Below are 17,626 nucleotides of genomic sequence, written 5' to 3'. Positions count from 1 at the left end.
TAGGAACAAAACACCCATGGAAGGAGTTACAGAGACAAAGTTTGGAGCTGAGACAAAAGGATGGACCATCTAGAGACTGCCATATCCGGGGATCCATCCCATAATCAGCCTCCAAACGCTGACCCCGTTGCATACACTAGCAAGATTTTGCTGAAAGGACCCAGATATAGCTGTCTCTTGTGAGGCTATGCTGGGGTCTGCAAACACAGAAGTGGATGCTCACAGTCAGCTATTGGATGGAACACAGGTCTCCCAATGGAGGAGCTAGAGATATTACCCAAGGAGCTAAAGGGATCTGCAACCCTATAGGTGGAACAACATAATGAACTAACCAGTACCCCGGAGCTCATGTCTCTAGCTGCATATGTATCAGAAGATGGCCTAGTAGGCCCATTGGTCGTGCAAACTTTATATGCCTCAGTACAGGGGAATGCCAGGGCCAAGAAATGGGAGTGGGTGTGTGGGGGAGTGGGTGGGGGGCGTGTGAAAATGTAAATGAAATAAATACCTAATAAAAAAATAAGTAAATTAGTGCATCTTATAAAAACAAATTGGAGCCAGGTATGCAGACAACCCCTGCATCCTCATAACTCCGAAGGCAGAGGCAGGAAGACAAAATTCAAGGCTAGCCTGACACAGAAAAAGAGCCTTTTTCTTTCATGTCATCACATTGAATGACTTAATCTTGTGATTCCAACAACACAGAAAACTGACCAGTTATTTTAAGATATAGTTATAGAAATGATCATTGCACTATTAAGATAAAGATTATTAATATGTATTCTAACAAATGATGAGATGTAACTAAACTATTTTGCTGAGAAGTAACACAGAATTAGACATCATATACTATTTTATTTATTGTTTTAGTCAAAGTAGCATATATATGAGCAAATTAAGTAAGCCAAATATGCATCATAAATGTCTTTAAGTGGCAGCTTTTCAATCTCTCCACCCTGCCCATCAACTCTGCTCTCGATGCCGGCTGTTCCTTGAGAATGGGTGAAAACACTTCCTCGCATTTCAATATATGGAAAATAAATTGAGGGTTCTACAGCAGATGTGTGTAAGACTAGATTTAAATTTTAAATTAGTATTAGGCAAAAATCAATTAATTTCCAACAAATCAAAATAGGGCACAGGACAGTAAACAACCTTGTATATAAGTAGGAACAGAAAATTTAATAAATTCTAGTAAGTAGAACCTACAAAAGTATCTCAGTGGTTGAGACTGTGCTAAAGTCCTTCCTGGTTCACAGAGAGAACTGTGTTCTGTCTATCCTGAAGTGGGATTCTGTGCCACAATGTCAGGTGACCCAAACTCTGACTCCTAGTAGTTTCCACATCTTCTTCGAATATTTGCAAGATTTGGAAGGTAATTCGTGTACTCATACATTTTAAAGCAGGACTTTAGAAATCATTTCTGGCAGGGAATGGGGAACTTTATTTAGCTTCTGAGTATCTTTCTGTGACCTGGTGCATGCTATAAAAAGCCTTCTGAGACATATCCCTGACCTGATATTGAACTTGTAAGATGAAATTTATAACTAAAATGTATGAAACATTATTTCAAATATTCTATGTGATAAAGGAGCACACTAGTTTTATTTGGATCAATTTTATTGATGAAACAATTTCCAAAATAAGAAAAAAGGAAATTCCACATGAGTTAAAGTGCTGTTTTTATTTACATTTATGCATCTCATTAACAATTATTCAGTAATAATATTTTCAAAATTAAAGGAAAAATAAAATATGTCCTAGGTATTATAAAACAGAACAGTATAGAAAGTCAACTACTGTAACCAATACATTATAGTCTTCTACCTAACATTTAGTTGTTAAGAATATGTAGTGTGTAAATTGAGATGCAGACATTGACAATAAAACTTTGCTGGTGTCTGGGTTTAAAATATCCCCGTGTTTCCCCGTGGCAAGTTCTAAATTCATGTTAGATTCAAGTTCTCAATTCATGATGGCTGTCCCCAAAGAGGAAACCTATTAATGGCTTTGATATGATAATATTACCTAAGGTCTAACTTGATAAAAACAAAACAAAACAAAACAAAACAAAAACCCAAACCAAACCAATCAAAAAAAAAAAAACCCAAAAACTAGCATCTTAATTTCCTACCTAACAAATACTACGGCCACATTTTTATGTTAATTTTCTGATACTTATGATAATCTATATACTAGGATTATACTCAGTGCTGCATGCATGGTAGCTTTCTCTTTGAGGATATTTAAAGACTTCAGAGATTCTTGACTTAGTCTTTAGTAAGCACAGTGATGTTGTCATTGTTCCAGATAATAAACTTTGTAGCAGACAGTCTTGGCTCAATGTTGGGTGTTTCCCGAAGTGTTTGTTTTTTTCCTATATATTAAGAGGCTGAATTAATGTCTGTGCATAGTCAGGCTTCCCCGGGAAACACAGATGTTGAGTTACCTGAACCCCCAAGCTCTTTGAGAATAAAACAATTTTCTGGCTGCTACATTTCAAAACACAGATTCCAGAAATAGAAGAGCATCCTTTAAATCTGCCCTGAGAGATCAGTGCAGGTCCAGACTCTCTTCCAACTCTGCCTTCCATGAGTGCTCAGCTTCTTGGATGTTTAGTTAAAAAGAAAAAAGAAAAAGAAAAAAAGAAAAGAAATAGAAAGAATATAAACGAATACATTGCCTTAGGAAGTCTAAACTACTTACATGTAACCCAGAGTCATTCACTTTCTCACAGAGGCCTGGGCAGTGCACAGCACTGGCCTGGTGGTATACGTTGAGGCCTCTTCAGGGTTAATTCATCCCTGCATCTGTCAGATCCCATGGCCTTGAAGTCACTGGAGTGTCCCATGCACCTTTATTTCTATCTGGTGTGTTTGGATCTCTGCCTGTTTACTATGGCACTCATGTCTCATGAAAAGAAGCAGGCTGGGATGTTTTATCTCTTGTCTGAGCTTGCTTCAATTAAATTAATGGAGCCATTCAGCTAGCTCGTTCCCATTTCAGAGGTACCCCCGATGAATACATTAAAAGATCTTAAGTCTCAAGATGGTACATCATAGTATTAGGCAGCCACTCACTTCTCTCTGCCCTCTTTTTCTGTAAATCAAATAATTAATGAGATCTCCCCCTCAGTGAAGCACTTCATCAATATATTGTGGCAAAGGGAAAGGGCCCTTTTTGCTTGTTGTGGGGCTTTTATCTCCATTTGTGTAGGATTTTGTGGGCAAATGTACTGATATTGAAATGACAAAATATTGACTGATTCTCACAGTCTGTTCTTTACAGCCGAGAAGGCTTAGAGAAATGCAGTGTATGACATTCAAAAAAGAAGCAGTAGCAACCGTGGCAATGGGCAGTGGATATTTTGTATTCACTAAACATCAGGTAGGATGACTTAGTTTTGATGGAGATTGCTATCACTAGATGGGGTCACAATCTACTATGGAAATACTACGTGATTAAAAAAATATATTAAAAAAATTGGAGTGACCTGTTGCCTATTTTAATAGTATTTCACAAAATATATTTCATCATATTTAGATTTTTAACAATTATTGCATATAGCTTCAATTTTAAAATAGCATTGTATAAATAAGTGTAGTGCATTCTACCTTTATAATTAAAAACTATTGATTGATTGATTGATTGATTGACTGATTGATTTTGATGCCGGACAAGCATGCACTAGAGTGCACTTAGAGGTTAGAGGACAATTTATGAAAATCAGTGCTCTCCTTCCACCATGTAGATCCTGTGGAACAAATTCAGGTTGTCAAGCTTCATTGAACTACTCAATTCAAATAGAATTAAAATACCTAAATAAACCTGTTAAGGCTTTAAAAGATGAATAAAATCGTGTGTGTGTGTATGTGGTGTGTGTGTGTGTATGTGTGTATGTGTGTGTGTAGGGGGGTGCATTTTGGGGTGGGAGGTAGGGGGTGGGGTTGGAGTGTGGGTGGGGTGTGTCTTAGGATATTTTATTCAGTTTTAACCAAATTCCTGGATACAGATTATGGGGAAATATTGGAATGTTTTAACAATTTTCTAAGATGAATATTATTTCCTGAGAATAAAACTCAAAACAGTCACCTACTTATCTAAGAGAGCAATATTGGTAAATTTTAAGAAGTAGATATGATGGATAGATATATTTTCATTCTTATAATACAATGAGGTTAACTAAATTTTAAAAAAAATAGAAATGTATTAAGTGTATTTGAGTTTCCAAAAGTGAGCAACAGCAAATTTTACCACAAAATTCATGCATTAAAACAAGACCAAGGACTATAAAACACTTAGATATTAGGTATCTGAAGTGGGTCTATAGGGGTGCCATTCCCTGCATTATCTTCAGGGCAAAGTCCATACCACAGTAAGAGGCAGCTTAAATCAATTGGCTAATAGGTCCACCAGTATTTCTTTATTGTTGTTTTGTTTTGTTTTGGGGGTTTTGTTTTCTTTTAGTTTTTTGTTGTTTTAAGAAAATAGCATAGTTTCCCTAGATCTCCACTGTTTCTGGGCCCTCTGCTTCCCTCTTATAAGGGTTCTTGAGATAATGTTGTTTCTTCTTGGAAATTCTATGATAATTTCCACATCGCTAACTCCTTTTATGAATTGCATTTCAATGATATGTTGCTATATTAAGTAACGTATTTACAGGCTCTAAAATTAAGGCATTGACATTTCGTGGGGACAACTACTCTGAGCACAGCAATGACTTTATTCCTATTTCTGAGTAGACTGTAAACAGAAATGACAGCTATCTAAAAACTGAAAGTTTAACATTTTTCCATAAATAGTTTTCTGCAAAGACAACAAAATCGGTACCAGCAACACTCATCAGCGCTGGAATACAGTGAATCTCTGCACAGTATCTTACAGCCTTTGAAAGGTGTCTTAGTTGGGGTTTTACTACTGTGGAAATATACATGACCAAGGCAACCCTTACAAGAACAACATTTAATTGAGTTGGATTACACATTTAGAGGCTCAGTCCAGTATCATCAAGGCAAGAGCATGACAGCATCCAGGCAGGTATAGTGCAGAAGGAGCCGAGAGGTCTACATCTTCATCTGAAGGCTACTAGGCAAATACTGACTTCAAGGCAGCCAGGGAGAGGGTGTTAAAGTCCTCGACCACACTGACACATCACTCCAAGACCATACCTCCAAATAGTGCCACTTTCTGGGTCAAACATATTCAAACCACTACAAAAGGAGATGCTGGTAACAATACTTTCCACAATTAGCATTTTATTTTTAGTAAGAAAATTTACTGTTACTGATTTTTCTGTTAAGAGATCCTACTATTGGTTGGAGGTGAAGACTACTCAGTCAATAAATGGATTACCTCACAAACATGAGCATCTGATTCTGACCAGTGCCTTATTAATTGGGGCTGCTTATAGTTTCAGAGGTTTACTCCACTATCATTATGGCAGGAAGCATGGTATCATGGAAACAGACATGTTGCTGGAGAAGGAGTAGAAAGTTCTACATCTTGACCCCGAGGGAGCAGAAGGAGACTGCCCAAGTAGGCCTAGTTTAAGGATATAAGACCTCAAAGCCTGAACCTGCAGTGACACACTTCCAGCAAGGCCACGCCTCCTAATAGTGCCACAAATCCTATGGACCAAGCAATCAAACCCATGAGTCTATGACAGCCATTCCTATTTAAACCACCCGGCATCCAGTAAAAGCCAGGTGTGCTCTAGTCATCTCACTGTTAAGGAGGAAGGATGATTTTTTGCTTGTTAGCTAGCCAGCCTAGCTGAATTGGAAAGCTCCAGCTTGAATAAAAGCACTGTCTCTAAAAATAAAGAGGAGACACGTGACCCGACCCCCCCCCCCCGCCTCTCTCTCTCTCTCTCATTCTCTCTCTTGCATACACACACACCCTTCCATATACAAGCATACTTATATACAATGCACAAGTGAGTGTATACTCTTCCTTACAAAAAATAAAATAATAAGAGCTTGCTTCGTTTGAGTAGGACATGGTTCATCTCCAGATTATCAGAATTTGCTGTCCTATTATCCCCATTTTCTTATGTGCTTTCCTACCAGATACAGTTCTATACTGACTTTAGAGTTAGAAGATTCCTCTGCTTAAAAAATAAGGCAAAATTTGTAGCACAGCTTGAAAATAGATCATATTTGCTTCAATTTTGGAAAGTCAATTATAGGTCACTAAAGCCTGTTCTTTCACACTTAGCAAAATTTACAAAGCAAATGTTTCTACTTTTCATTACAGAAACCAGCTTAGTGGTTTCTGTAGAGGCTAGACAATAAATTTTTGAAACAAAGAGCAACATTACCTCTTTTAGGATGTCAAAAATCACTTTATCTGATATATTAATAAGAAAAACCATATGGTCATCACCAATATATTTATCCTTTCCATAACAAGTCATTTATCTAAATGCATTATATCAGCTAGGGATGAGTTGGAATATGTTTAGTTATGAGACACATAATTATTAAAATATAAGGTTTGATGAATAATGAAATCTCTCATGAACATTGGCATAAATATGGACAATTATAGCAGAAAAGGATGAAATTAATGCTTGCTAAATATTTTCTAATTAGATAAAAAGTTTTAATGAGAATCATGAACAAAGATTTTGAAGAATAATTTTTTGAAATATAAGTCATAAAATATACATAGTTGCCCAGCTGAAAGACAGCAAACTCCCATATTGCTTAGTAGTGAGCTGTAGCTATTGCCTTTATGCTGCTACATTTTATAAGTTAGTAAAAATTCTTTGGTCCTTGATCAATACTGTCAAATGTATCTAAGAATCCTATAAATAACTCAGTGGATGATGATATTTACACTTAAAACTCTGAAAAGTATTCAGAAAATGTGATATATCCTCTTAGTTTTCTGTATCTTTGAATCTCCAGAAGGTTCTAAAGTAGGTGTGAGGTGTGTGATCTATAAGCAGGTCTATGGTAGAATGAACATGAACACCCGCCCTTTGTTCTTAAGTCTAAAAAGGAGAGCTCATCAGAGACACAGCTAGAAGAACCAGTTTCTTATCCTTGCCAAAGGCACAGTGAGCCTAATAGGTGACAGCTACACGTGTTATCAGATAAATAGTGGCACTAGGTGGTGAACTAGTACATTATGATAGAGAGCTGAGCCAGTGACAGGCCAGGGCCATACTGTTAACACCATAAGAATAAATGAAATAAGGATCTATCCCCATCTACATTTGGAATACCCCTGCCAAATCTACTCTAAATCAGAATCTTTTTTTAAATCAGAATTCTTTTTTTTTTTTTTTTTTTTTTTTTTTTTTGAGACAGGGTTTCAAAATAGCCCTGGCTGTCCTGGAACTCACTTTGTAGGCCAGGCTGGCCTTGAACTCAGAAATCTGCCTGCCTCTGCCTCCTGAGTGCTGGGATAAAGGCATGCGCCACCATGTCCGGCTCTAAATCAGAATCTTAAGAAGAGATGTCCCCTATTCCTGATCCTTCAAGCCCCAGTATAACTAACCTGTAGGAAATCCCAGCCATACCTTGCCCATTACCTATTTATTACCCATTGAACTCTTTGCACAAAACTTTTGTCTTTTGTTTTTGAAAAAATATAGTTAGATAGAGTTAGGCAATATGAATTCTGGGAGAAACATAATCTGATAAGACAGAAGAAAACTGAAGGATATTGACCCAAGTGCCTGTGTACTTCCCAGGGGGTCTGCAGTGACCAAGGACACAGGGGAGAATTTTGCCAAAATAACAACACCAGCTGTGGACACCAACACAGGACAGCTGACACAGGACCTACACCCCTAACCCCCAGCTCTACCTTCCTTCTGACATACTTCTTCACCTGGGACAGAGCAGTGGCCTAATATCCACTTAAATGCTTCAGCCTACAAGCCTCCCAGGAGGTGCCCAGTAACCAAGGGCACAGGAGGTCCGCAGGAACCAGGGTGTCTGCAATTCAGCAGTTACCAGAAACACAGGAGGCCTGCTTAACCAGTGACACAAAAGGCCCATAATAGCCAGACACAACACTGCCTGCCTCCAAGGACAGCAGCTCTAATTCAGGTCACAGAACTCTACTTGCCTTAAAGGAGGCTGATTCCAGTCAGAGACACCCAGGCCAATTAACACTAGAAAGAACCAGATGGACAGAGGCAAACACAGAATCATAAGTGACAGAACCGAATGCAATTTGGCACCATCAGAAAGCAGTTCTCCAATCACAACAAGCCGTGGCTACCCTAACACACATGAAAGGCAAGATAATGACCTAAAATCCCATCTCATGAAGATGATAGATGCCTTTAAGGAGGATATACAGGAAATACATGGGCAAATAGGTAGGAGCCTTTAAACAAACAAACAAACAAACAAATAAAACCCATCAAGCAAATGAAGGACTTGGGCAAAATGGTCCAAGAACTAAAAGCAGAAACAGAAACAATAGAGTGAACACAAAGGGAGGCAACCCTAGAGATCAACAACTTAGGAAAGAGATCAGGAGCTACAGATGTAAGCATTACCAACAGAATACAAGAGATAGAAGAGAGACTCTAAGACATAGAAGATACCATAGAAAATACTGACACATCTGTCAAAGAAAATGCAAAGTGTAAAAAATTTCTAACTCAAAACATCCAGGAAATTCAGGACACAATGAAAATCCAAGAATCAAACCCAAGAATAATAGGACTAGAAGAAGGGGAAGAATCCCATGTCAAAGAGCCAAAAAACATTTTCAACAAAATCATAGAAGAAAACTTCCCTAACCTAAAGAAAGAGATGCTCATAAATGTACAAGAAACCCACAGAAAATCAAATAGATTTATCAAAAAAAAGAAAATCCTCTCATCATATAATAATCAAAACACTAAGTGCACAGAACAAAGAAAGAATAATAAAAGCTGTAAGGGAAAAGGACAAGTAACATATAAAGGTAGACCTATCAGAATTATTCCTGACTTCCCAACAGAGACTCTAAAATCTAGAAGATCTCCAACAAATGTCATGCAGACCCTAAGAGAACACAAATGCCAACCCAGGATACTATACCCTGATAAACTCTCAATCATCACAGATGGAGAAATCAAGATAATTCATGACAAAACCAGATTTAAACAATATCATTCTATTTATCCATCCCTACAGAGGATACTGGAACAAAAATCTCCAACACAAGGAGGATAACTACACCTAAGGAAATACAATAAGCTGTACAGTTGACAACAAACCCAGAAGATGAGAATTATAAACAAATAATACCTCCTCCAGCAACAAAAAAAGCAGGAAGTAACAATCATCTGTCTTTAATACCTCTCAACATCAATGGACTCAATTCCTCAATAAAAAGACATAGGCTAACAGACTGGATATGCAAACAGGATCCAGAATCTTGCTGTATACAAGAAACACATTTCAACGAGAAAAATAGACACTACCTCACAGTAAAAGGTTGGAAAAACATTTTCCAAGCAACAGATCCCAAGAAACAAGCTAGAGCTCCCATTCTAATTTCCAATAAAATATATTTTCAACCAAAAGTTATCATAAGAGGGGAGGAAGAATACTTGCTACTCATCAAAAGAAAAATCCACCAAGAGGGAGTCTCAATCCGGATCATCTATGCCCCAAATGCAATTGTACCCACATTCATAAAAGAAAGTTTACTAAACCTCAAAACACACATTGAACCTCAAACAATGATAGTGGGAAACTTCAACACCAGTATCTCACCAACAGACAGGCCATCGGAACAGAAACTAAACAGAGTCACAGTGAAACTAACAGCAGTTATGAAGCAAATGGATTTAACAGATATCTACAGAACAGTTCACCCCCAAACAAGAGAATATACCTTCTTTTCAGGAACTCATGGAACCCCTTCCAAAATTGACCATATAATCAGACATAAAATGAGCCTCAACATACATAAGAAGATTGGCATAATCCCATAAGTTCTATCAGATCTTCAATAACAACAAAACCAACAGGAAGCTCACATGTTTATGGAAATTGAGCAGCTACCTGCTCAATGATAACTTGCTCAGGGAAGAAATAAAGAAAGAAATAATAAACTTTATAGAATTCAATGAAAATGAAGATACATCTTATCCAATGAAAGCAGCACTAAGAGGACAATTCATAGCAGTAAGTACCTTCATAAAGAAATTGGAGAAATTCCATACAAGCAACTTAACAGCACACCTGAAACCTTTAGAACAGAAAGAAGCAAACACACCAAAGAGGAGTAGAAGGCAGAAAATTGTCAAACTCGAGCTGTTAGAAAAAAAAAAAAAAAAAAAAAAACAGAACAATGCAAAGAATCAACAAATTTTTTTTTTTTTTTTTTTTTTTTTTTGGTACAGAGACAGTATCCAAATTAGGAAAATCAAAAAGAAAAAGGAAGAAAAAGGGAGGCATAACAACAAAACCTGAATAAATTCAAAAAATTATCAGAACCTAACAAAAGCCTATACTCTACAAAACTTGAAAATCTAGATGAAATGCATGCTTTTCTAGACACATAACACATACCAAAGTTAAATCGAGATCAGATAGACTATCTACACAGTACCATAACCCCAAAGGAAATAGAAATAGTCATCAAAAACCTCCAAATCAAAGAAACCCCAGGGCCTGATGGTTTTAGTGAAGAATTCTACCAAACCTTTCAAAGAAGAGCTAATAAAAATTCTCCTCAAACTATTCAACAAAATAGAAACAGAAGAAACACTACCTAATTCATTTATGAAGCCACAATTACTCTGATACTTAAACCACACAATGATCCAACAAGAAAGAGACTTTCAGGCCAATCTTTCTTATGAATATTGATGCAAAAATACTCCAAAAAATTCTTGAAAATGGAATCCAAGTACATACCAAAACCATCAATCATCACAAGCAAGTAGGCTTCATCCCAGGGATACAGGGATGGTTCAATATATGAAAATCCACCAAAATAATGCTCTATATAAAAAATGTAGTGAAAAAAGAACACGTGATCATCTCATTATATGTTGAAAATGTCTTTGACAAAATACAATACCCCTCCCATGTTAAAAGTCCTGGAGAGGTCAGGAATTCATGTTACATACCTAAATGTAATAAAATCAATATATAGCAAACAAACTGCTAACTTCAAATTAAACGAAGAGAAATTAGAAGTAATCCCACTAAAATCCAGGACAAGACAAGGTTGCCCACTCTCTCCCAATCTCTTTAATGTAGTACTCAAATTTCTAGTAGAGCACCTAGACAACAAAAGGATATCTAGGGGATACAACTTGGAAAGAAAGTAGTCCAAGTATCACTATTTGCAATTAGAATAGGATAAATAATTGACCCCCAAAATTCCACCTGAAAACTATTACAGTTGATAATCAACTTCAACAACGTGGCAGGATATAAATTTAACTCAAACAATTCAGAAGCTTTCCTTTATATATGACAAACAGTCTAAGAAGTTAGGAAACAGCATCCATCACAATATCCACAAATAGTATAAAATATCTTGATGTAACTCTTACCAAGCAAGTTAACAATTTATATGACAAGAACTTCAGATCTCTGAAAAAAGAAATCAAAGAAGACCTCAGACGATAGAAAGATTTCCCATGATCATGGATTGGTAGGATTAACATAGTAAAAATGGCCATCTTACCAAAAGCAATGAAATCCCTAAAAAAAAAAAATTCCAACACAATTCTTCACAGACATGAAAGAGCAATTCTCAACTTTATATGGAAAAACAAAAGACTCTGGTTAGCCAAGACATTTCTCAACAATAAAAAATCTTCTGGTGGAATCATCATCCCTGATCTTAAGCTGTACTACAAAATAATAGCAATAAAAACTCCATGGTATTGGCACAGAGACAGACAAGTCAATCAATGGAACAGAATCAAAGACCCAGAAGTAAATCCACACACCTATGGACACTTGATCTTCCATAAAGAAGCCAAAAACATACAATTGAAAAAGAAAGCATTTCAACAAATCGTGTTGGTCTAACTGGCAGTCTCCACGTAGAACAATGAAAAGAGACTCATATCCATCACCTTGCACAAAGTTCAAGTCCAAATGGATTAAGGACCTCAACACAAGACCAGATATAATGAATCTAATAGAAGAGAAAGTAAGAAAGAGCCTTGAACTCATTGACACAGAGGGAAATTTCCTGAACAGAAGTCCAGAGACTCAGGCTCTAAGGTCAAAAATGATAAACAGGACCTCATGAAACTAAAAACCTTCTGTAAGGCAAAGGGCATAGTCAATAGGACAAATTGGCAACCTATAGATTGGGGGAAAAATCTTCACTAACCCTATATCTGACAGAGGTCTAATATCCAAAATATATAAAGAACTCAAGAAGTTAACCTCCAAAAATCCAAATAATTCGATTTAAAAATGGAATACAGAGCTCAAAAGAGAATTCACAACAAAATAATCTTCACCAAGAAACATTTAAATAAATGTTCAAAGCCCTTAGTCATCACAGAAATGCCATTCAAAATGACCCTGAGATAATCCCTCATACTGATCAGAATAACTATGATCAAAAACTCAAGTGACAGCACATGCTGTCAAGGACATGGTGAAATGGGAATACTTTTCCATTGCTGGTGGGATTGCCAACTGGTACAACCACTCTGTAAATCCATCTGGAGGGTTCCTCAGAAAATTGAAAATAGTTCTACCCTAAGACCCAAAATGGCATGCATGATATGTGCTCATTCATAAGTGGATATTAGCCAAAGTGTACAAAATACCTAGGATACAACTTACATACTGTAAGAAACGTAACAAGCAGAAATGAGCAAGTGAAGAGGGTCAATCTCAGTTAGAAAGGGGAAGGAAATAACCACAGGAGGCAGAGGGAGGGAAAGACCTGGGTGGGAGATGGGAGGGGAAAGAGAAAAGGGAAACAGGATCAGATATGGGGGGACAGGAGAGAAACCCAGAGGGCCAAGACAATTAATGGAAATATGCAGCCTCAGGGAGTAGAAGTTGAGGAACCCTCAAGAAAGTACCAGAGACTCTGGAGGTGAGACACTCTCAGAACTCATTGGACATGACCTTAGTCATAATGCCCAAATTGGGGAAGGGAACTCAGAGTTTACCTCCAGTAGATAGACAGGGCATCAAGTGGAGGGACAGGGTTGCTAACCCACAGTGAAAATTCCTAACCCGGAGTTTTTCTTTTCTAAAAGAACTGCAGGAACAAAAATGGAGAAGAAATGACCAGCCCTAATGGGTACCATCTCATGGGGGACACCAAGGACTGACACTACTATGCTGTATGTACTTACAGGTGGGAGCTTGGCATGGCTATTCTCTGAGACTCTCTACCAGCAGCTGATTGAGCCAGAAGCAGATACTTAAAGCCAACCACTGGACAGAAGTTGGGGACCTCTATGGTTAAATTAGGGGAAGGATTGAAGAAGCTGAAAGGGAGAGCAACCCCATAGGAAGACCACAGTCTCAACTAACCCAGACCCCAGGGACAGAGCCATCAACCAGGAGTATATATGGGCTCTTCCAAGGCCCCTGGCACATATGTAGCTGAGGTCTGCCTGGTCTGGCCACAGTGGGAGATAAGTTTAATCCTGGAGAAACTTGAGGATCCAGGGAAGGGAGAGTCCAGATTGGGAGGAATGGGATGAGGAACTGTTGGGGGAAACCAATGTGGGGCAAAAACTGGAATGTACATAAATAAAATAAGTTTTATAAAAAGGTAACGAGTTTAAATTAAAATGAGATAAACAACCAGATTTATTTAAAAATATAAATTTAAATTAAATATATAGGAAACAGAAGAAGAGGGGAATGAAGGAGGAAATATGGGGAGAGACAGTTAAATTTAACTGCCATTTGAGAGGTAGTATAGAAATCTAATACTGTAGAAGCTTCTTAAAGTATATACATATAAAAATATACATAAATATAGTGAACTAAAATGTGTAAATAATGGGCAAGACGGAGCCCGAACAGGCCATCTCTTGTCTCCAAATGAAGCTTCTAGTCCAGAACTAGAGTACATCTAATTGAGTTGTTGGCCAAAGGAGTCCCGTGGGAATCTTCAAATAACCCAAGCAGTTCCCTAGAACAAAAATGAAGATGAGCTGCTGCCTACATGGTGTTGACCTTGGTAAAGAAATGTTCTCTGTAGGGTACCAATAAAGAAATGTAAACACCAACGAAGCCACCAACATTTGGATATATAATGGTGTCCTGCCGGCAAAATATGCTAGGGCAGTGGTGGTACAAACTTCTGGGAGTGACCAACCAACATCTGAATTGAATTCCGACCTACTCCATGAGATGAAATGCATACCTGATATTCCTTGAGTAACCAAGAACCTGAAATTAGATAGCCCAAAGGTTAGGGAGAAAACCAAGTAGTACTGTTTTTATTAAAGGAACATAACAATACAATGACTCCCAATGATATTCAGCTATACTTATAGATGAGGGTCATGCTCTACCATCATCAGAGGAATTTCCTACTTCAGCAAACAGGAAATAAACACATAAAGCCTAGCTAGAAGTTATGTGGAAAATAAAAGACCTTAGAACATTTAGCCATAAATAGGATGCTTCCATCTCATCCCTTCTGTCAGGGTTCAAGGAACCCTGCAGGATATGAAAGAGCATAAGAGTCAGAGGTGATGGAAGACATCAATAAAATGGATCCTCTAAATCAACATGATGATAGCTCGTAAGATTTCACAGTGACTGAGGCAGCATGCCAGGGTCTGCAAGAGTCTACATCAGGTCCTTTGCATATATAGAATGACTTCCAGATTAGTGCTTTTATCGAGTTCCTGAATGAGCTAATAGGTGGGTCTTTGATTCTTATGCCTTGTCCTCTTCTGGATTTTTTTTCCCAATACTGATGTGGTAGACTCAGTTTTATTTAATTTTATTTTATTTTAGTTCATTTAAAAAATCATAATCTTTATTTTCGGTGTTATTAGATTCAAACCATGTATAAATTACCCAATGGTTAATGAAAGATACACATGACAGTTCTTCACATAAGAGTATACATTCTTCATATAGATGCTGGGATATCTTTTAAAGTACAAGTACACTATTTCAATCAGTAAAGCAGAAGTCATAAAGGTCTGTCTTTCCCTGCTTTATGAGTAGTTATAAATTTCTGTAATCGTCTCCAATTCTGCAAATAAACTTCTCAGACATGGATTGAGAGTTCCATTCATCTCTGGGTATAAGGATAACTGTTGAGGATTAGATTATGAATTAATCTAATTATGGTTTAGGAAAGTCACAGTTCCAGAATTGTCTCTAGGGTCAATGGTCTCCCTAGCCATGAGTAGTAGACAACCTTTATAGCAGCTGGCATGAATTTTCTTCTACTGCACGGGTCTTAGGCTTAATTATAGCACTTGATTAGCACCTGAATTTAAATGACACTACTGTACCATCAGCAATCCTGCTGATGCAGCCAGTATCAAGCTTTGAAGCTTTTGCGGCTTGATACAACTGCCCATTTACTCTTCTCCCTTGACGGTACCTCCTGTGTAGCACGCACTAGGAGGGCCAGCCATCAGCAAGGAGGCTTCCAGGTCAGTTTCAGCTCCTTTATTCCAAGCCCTGAGTCAGCCCTGCAGTGTAACCAGCAATAGGATCTTACTGTTTTCTTTACATTTTAATTTTTTAATGTATTTTTTTACACTCCAGATTTTATGCCTGCCTCTCATCCACCCTCTGTCTGTTCCACATTCCATACTTCATCCCCATCCCCATGTCTCCAGGAGTATGTTTCCACCCCCTACCCCCTACCCCACGTGACATCTAAATTCCAAGAGGCGTCCAGTCCTTTGAGGGCTAGGTTCATCATCACCGATTGAACAAAGACCCGGCAGTCCTCTGCTGTATATGTTGGGAGCCTCATATCAGCTGGTGCATGCTGCCTGGTTGATGGTTCAGTTTTTGAGAGATCCCCCAGGTCCAGGTTAATTGAGACTGCTGGCCCTCCTACAAGATTGCCCTACTCCTCTCTCTCTAAGGTCTCCGACCAGCAGAAAAGAAGCTACGAAGCCGATGTCGATGTCCTTCTCAAGGCAGTTTATTCAGGAACTTCACATATGTGTAGGAAAAAGAATCCCCGACCTCTCTCTCCGCCATCCCCCTTTATCCCCTCCAGTCCACTCCCCCTCACCCCACCCGAGTCCACGTGGTCACAGTTCATTGGCTCAGGACTACATTCATCACATCATCCGATCTGTCATGGTGCATCTGCGCAATGCAGCTCAAGGTACGTGGCTATCTTGAGGGATATGAGGAAGTCAGGTGCCAGTCATAAGCCTTGGCAGCAGTCCTGGCCGCCAGCTGCTTGTTGGACCTTCCGGAGTGGATTCACGCAAGGTCCATTTTTGTGAGCACTTCATAGCCTCGGTAATATTGTCAGGTCTTGGGACCTCCCCTTGATCTGGATCCCACTTTGGGTCTGTCTCTGGACCTTCTTTTCCGTAGGCTCCTCTCCATTTCCATCCTTGCAGTTCTTTCAGACAGGAACAATTATGGGTCAGAGTTTTGACTGTAGGATGGCAAACCCCTCCCTCATTGGGCACCCTATATTCCTGGGGGAGGTGGGCTCTTTAAGTTCCCTCTCCCTACCTTAGGGCATTTCATCCCTCCCTTTGAGTCCTGACAGTCTCTCACCTCTCAGGTCTCTGGTGCATTCTTGAGGGTGCCCCCAACCTCTTACCTCCCAAGGTTGCCTGTTTCCATTCTTTCTGCTAGCCCTCGGGGCGTCAGTCCTTTTCCCTCACCCAATATCAGATAAGATTCCCCTTTATATCCACCCCTGTCCACTTTCCCTCCCAGGTCCCTCCTCTCTCCCCACTTGTGATTGCTTTTTTTTTTTCTCCCTCTCAAGTTGGAATAAGGCGTCTTCACTTGGGTCCTCCATCCTGTTGACCTTTTTAAGTTCTGTGGACTGTATCTTGCATATTCTGTTCTTTTTTTTTTGGCAAATATCTACTTATTAGTGAGTAAATAGGATCTTACATTCAGGTTTTGGGAGGAAAGAAGCAAGGGCAAGGGCAATAGCATATATTGTTTGGCTGAGACTCCTTTACTCCATTGACTAAAAAGCACTTGGCTTTTTCTTAGTCTATGGATCTTGAGGGAAGCAATATCACCCAAAGTGGCAAACTAGCATAACTTCATTTAATCTCTCTCTCTCTCTCTCCATATATATGTGTGTGCATATATAAATATATACATATGTATATATATTTCCATGTATATATAGCACATGCATATATGCATAAATATATGTATATATGATATACATATTTATGTATTTTAGGTAGACAATAAATATGTTCCCTTATAGCTTTTAAACTATCCTGTATGAAAATATCTTAAATATGTTCCATCTTTTATCTGCATTGTCCTAGCTATTATAGTCACTTCCTTGCTTTTGTTCTCAGCATTTGTTTCTGTTCACCTTTCTGTTTCATAGAAACATTTCCTTGATTTGTATTTATTATGTTAATTTGTTCTCGTTGAGTTTAGGCTTACCAAATTGTGATGTTTTTCTTGATTCTTCTTCTCTATTATCTGTTTAATTTATTGTCTATTTTGTTGGTTCA

The sequence above is a fragment of the Mus caroli genome, chromosome 13, assembly GCF_900094665.2.
Source record: "Mus caroli chromosome 13, CAROLI_EIJ_v1.1, whole genome shotgun sequence".
NCBI classification, from domain to species: domain Eukaryota; kingdom Metazoa; phylum Chordata; class Mammalia; order Rodentia; family Muridae; genus Mus; species Mus caroli.
The sequence above is the reverse complement of the archived record's forward strand: the minus strand, read 5'-3'. Positions refer to the sequence as shown.